Below are 5,273 nucleotides of genomic sequence, written 5' to 3'. Positions count from 1 at the left end.
CTATATAAATTTTTTTTTACTTTATATCGCATCAATCACATTTTACAACCACTCATCAGAAAAAAAAAATAATAAATAAATAAATTAATTAAAAAAAAAAAAAAAAAGAGGTTTCCCTCGTACTTGAGGGGAGGAAGTTACCAAAATCGAAGTCTTCCCTAAACCAAGAAAATACCTAAGAAACCAAAAGTGCTACCCTAAGGGTAATTTAATATTATTTTAATATAAAAAATTATAATTTTTTCTCACTTTTTCCTTTGACAATCATTTGAACGAATATTTAAATAAAATTTTTTTTCTTCCATCATTGATTTGAAAGAGTATTTAAATAGTATAAAAAAATATTAAAAAAAATAGCTATTATAAAGTTTATTTAAATAAGAAATCAAAAATACATTGATTCTCTAAATTGAAGGAAAAAAAAAAAAAAAAAAACTGCTATTGCTTATCCTACTGTGTAGTAAAATTATTCGATATTCTGAACTTGTTTTTCATTTTTTCCATTATATTCTTAACTTGTTAACTGACTACTTTCTAGGCATTGTCCATTTCTAATTCGACGAAATTTCTCGTGAAGCCGGTGGTTAGTCGACGAAGGGTGCGTTTGGGATTGCGATTTCGTAGACAATAAGTGCGATTTTAAACCAAATCGCAGAACATAGATCGTTTGGGAACTGCGTTTTTAAAAATTGCGATTTGAAAACGCAGAAAATCTGCTTTTTCAAATCGCAGATAAGATGATGCTTTTTTTAAAACGCAGAATTTTAAAAGGTAAATTCACGATTTTAAAGGCTAAACTGTGATTTTGCCAAACGCTTAACTGCGTTTTTAAAAATCACTTTTTTCAAATCGCACATTTTAAAATCGTTATTTTAAATCGCACTTTTTGAAATCGCAAACCCAAACGGACCCGAAGACTTGGACTGATTCTAATTTCTCGTTATTTACTTATTGTTTATAATAACTCAAAGTTGTTTTCAGCTTTTCACTGTCTGTAACCGGATCTGACAAAGCCATAGAGGATGAACCGATCTCCCTTGTAAGAAGAAACCCATCGCATTTTTTTTTTAATTATAATTTTCTTTTCTTCGTTTTGTTTGTTGACCGCGGAAATCCGATTGCATCACAATTTCTTGACTATTCTTTTTCGTTGATTCTGGATTGTAGATTTAGCAGTGGGTTGGAATTGGGAAGTTTGGTTGTGACCTCTAATGTCCTGCACCATTCATGGGCGGCAATTTCTGGACTGTACAGAGAAATCAATGAAGCGCCATCGTCCTCCTCTGTTAGATTCAAAGTTGATCGGAAGCCAAACTGTACAATCATAGCTTTCGTTACTTGGCCTCGTTGTACCAAAGAGCATCTTCGAGGAGAAGGAGGAGGAGACTTCGTTTCATCATCAACTCTTCCTCTCTTTAAATTCTTGTGCACCAAAACCAACCCACGTTTCTCCATACACAAACCAGCAATCGACCTTTTTTACAGTGTCCGTGAAGAGCTGGATAACCTGGATTTCTTCAAATCTAAAGTACCTCTCTCTCCTTAAAAGTTTCCCTTTTTTCTTTTTCTTTTTCTTTATTTTATTTTTATTTTTTTTTGTAAGTTTGGGCGAAAACTTAAGCATGATGTCGGTCAAACTGCATGCCTGCGGATGAACCAGTTCCTAGAAAATTATATATACTTTTTACATGCCCATATAGTTTGTCTGTTTGACCAGCCATTTGGTACGTGTTTTCAAGGTGTAGTGGGTGTGTTTGATAAAAGTATTTGGGTGAGTTTTGAACAGTAATAAGAAGTGTTTAAATAGTATAAACAATTTATATAAAAAAGTAACAAAAAGAAATTGAGCATGTATGGCAAATAATTGTAATTGTAGAATTTTTGTTTAAATAATAATAAAATGTGATTGATGTGATATAAATTATAAAAAAAATTAGAATTATTTTGGGAAAATTACACTTTACCCCCTATATATCCACCTATTGGCAATCTGAGACTTAATGTTTAATTTTTGATAGATGACTCTCCTGATGTTGTCCACTTGTTTCACGTTGGACCTTCCGCCCACTTAGTCCGTCCAAAGAGACGGAAAGGAGATCACGTACAAAGCATGTGACCTCTTAAAGCCAAACTTTTCAAAATTGTCCCTGTTCAAAACAGTGAGTTTAGACAAATTCGTCACTCCCTCACATCCCTACCTTGGCTTCTTCGTCGACGGAGTCCATGGCCCAATCAGGCCAAGCCAGTCGGAAGGAGCTAGCTCAAGGAGTACGTTGCACCAGGTCCCTACTTTTCGCAACTCTGGCAGGTTCTTCTACCCTGGAGATTTCTTGAACAGCCATTTCATCGTCTTGGGCCGTCCCATGTCGACCCAGAAGTTTAGAACGACGACAAGCCCGTAGTGAACCAGTACTTGGCCAACTTGTCGACCAGCTAACAACTTAGCTACGACAAGCCGTTGTGGGAGATCCACCTCTTGCTGGCCCACAAGTGCGCGATCTTCTGCGCTCACCACACCATGCGTTGGGAGATGGGGTCTCGCTAATGTCGATGGTCTTGGCGTGCTGCAAGAGGGACAACGATGCGGACGCCCTACCAAGGATAGGGTCTCCTGGGAGCCGAAGGAACAATGAGGGAGGGAACCAGAGGGGTTGGTGGCAGTGGGAGGGTGGTTAACAAAGACAACCACTTGTATATCCAGAAGAGAACTACTTTCTTGTATTCTCATATCCTTCTCTTACATTTCCATTTTGAAAATCTCACATGTGAGTTTTGTGTGTGTTTTACAAATCTAATAGTTAATTTACAAAATAAGATGATGAAAGAATGACCCAAGTATAATCCAGAAACGGAACTTTGAAATTGGTGGGGCTGTGCACCTCTAAAACGAAGTTGTTAAAACTGTTTTTTAATCTCTAAATTTATTTTAAAAAATTAGGTCTCATTAAATTTCTAGTTCTGTCCATATGTTTATCGATAGTTACTATCACATGATTATATTTTATTGTTTGGAGAATAGCTATGCAATGTAAATAAGATCTTTGTGTGTATTATGAACCTTTTTTAATTGTACCGATGGAAAGAACTTTTGAGGATGTCACTTGACCTGTTGTTAACATTTTAAGAGTCATATCTTAATGCAGATTTTCAATTCTAACCCATTAATTATCACTGGACACTCTCTGGGAGGTTCTGTTGCCTCTCTCTTCACCTTATGGCTACTAGACAGAATCAATTCAGCAGACATCAAACGCTCACTTTGTGTCACTTTTGGGTCACCCCTTATTGGTGATGAAGGCCTGCAAGAAGCCATATTACAATACTCAGCATGGAACTCTTACTTTTTGCATGTGGTTTCAAACCAAGATCCAGTCCCCAGAATCTTAATTCCACCCCACAATCCTGCTGCTCCTGAGTCGGCTTCTCCAGCTAATGAATACAAGCCTTTTGGCACGTTTCTGTTGTGTTCAGAATTGGGTTGTGCTTATCTTGAGGACCCTAAATCCATTTTGGCATTGTTGGTGGCAACCAACTTAGAGAGTCCTGGAAATCCAGATTGGGAGTTATTTGGCTATGGAAATATTGTCCAACAACTCGACCGTCAAGTAATTTGCAAAGATAGTACAAAAGTCGATGAATGGATTGCACAACCATCACAGGCAGCCATTGTTACACAACTAGCAGCAATCGGACTGGGGCGACCACAGGTAGCTCAATGTCAATTTCATAATTTGGATCATATATAATTCATCTTTATTTGACTCATATGTCATGTTTGGTTCGATCCATGACCTACATCGAGATAAACTTAGGTTAATCCCATCATCATCAAAGATAATACAATCTCATCAAATCCCTAACTTTAGTGTAATTCAAATATACTTTAACAATGCTATGGTACATACATGGCTAAGAATCATGACCATTTATAATCGTCTTTGAGATTTTCCAAAACTCTACTTGTAGCACGAACTCATTTTAAAAAAATCATTGCAGCAGCAGCTACAACAGCAGAGGATTGACATGAAGACACTGGTTAGAGAGACAGAAAAACAGGAAAGGAAATGGTTAATCAGGAGAAGGGAAGGTTATGATCCCAATGTGTTAAATGAAATGAAAGTAAACATGGCCTAAATGGAATGGTACAAGAAGTCTTCTAAGGACAGGGGAATTGGATACTATGACTGCTACAAGAATGCAAGCGATAGAAGTGATCTTTTCGTAGAAAAGTACAAGAAATTCCTTACATGTTACTGGATAGACACGGTTGATGAAGTAGAGAAAAAGCCCCAGAGGAATGGCGCCGCCTTTAGTGCCCGCTGGCTCTTTCCGGGAACAAACTATCGAAGGATGATTGAACCGCTGGACATAGCTGAATACTACCGCGACCACAAAACAGACTACAAAACTAAAGGAAGGTCTAAACATTACAAGCAATTGGAGCAATGGCTCGAAGAAGATGAGAAGAATGCAAGCCGTCCAAATAATTCGAAGAAACAAAACCTGGCGGATCGTCTGACGGAGGATTCTTGCTTTTGGGCAAATGTTGAGGAGGCTCTCATTTCGTGCGAGGTGCTGACTAAAAGAGAGTCGAACGATATGGACAAACATAAACGGAGCCTGATTGAGTCTGAGGCCTATGTATGGGGTATGATCAAGAATAAGGCAGTATCGCATGAGATATTCTTGACACGGAGCAACTTCATGAAATGGTGGGAAGAGTACTTGAAAATTATCCGAAAAGGCATCATGGGAACTTCTTATACTTCTCCACTCACTGACTTCATGAAAAATAATAGTTCCAGCAGTATGCTACTGGCTACCTACAGATTGGCTGAAAGAGGGCTGTCAAGAGTACTTGAAAATTATCCGAAAAGGCATCATGGGAACTTCTTATACTTCTCCACTCACTGACTTCATGAAAAATAATAGTTCCAGCAGTATGCTACTGGCTACCTATAGATTGGCTGAAGGAGGGCTGATTGGCAGGGGACGGGTTACCGTCCCCTTGCCCCCCCCCCCCCCCCCCCCCCCCCAACCCGTCCCCTTGCCCCCCCCTCCCCTTTTTGATTAAAAAAACATTTATTTATTATATATGCCGATTGGGGGACGGTTTTTCGTCCCCCAACAATCAATTCCCTTGGCTGAAGTCCTCTATGTCTGAACTTGCCTTCAAACTTGACAAGTACTCTGTTACATATCTAGGGTTATGTGATAAGGGCATTCATGAAATTATATATTGACTAAATAAAAGATATTTTTAGGGATTTGGA

The 5,273-nt window shown here is 38.3% G+C and overlaps 1 pseudogene; it reads left to right on the top strand.

Annotated features, from left to right (window-relative positions):
• The first annotated feature begins 911 nt into the window (after positions 1-911).
• LOC133859796 (senescence-associated carboxylesterase 101-like) lies at positions 912-5,008 on the top strand (annotated as a pseudogene).
• The last annotated feature ends 265 nt before the right edge of the window (positions 5,009-5,273 follow it).

This window comes from Alnus glutinosa, chromosome 2, assembly GCF_958979055.1.
Source record: "Alnus glutinosa chromosome 2, dhAlnGlut1.1, whole genome shotgun sequence".
Lineage (NCBI taxonomy): Eukaryota > Viridiplantae > Streptophyta > Magnoliopsida > Fagales > Betulaceae > Alnus > Alnus glutinosa.
Note: the sequence above shows the minus strand (reverse complement) of the source record. Positions and strands in the feature narration are given on the sequence as shown.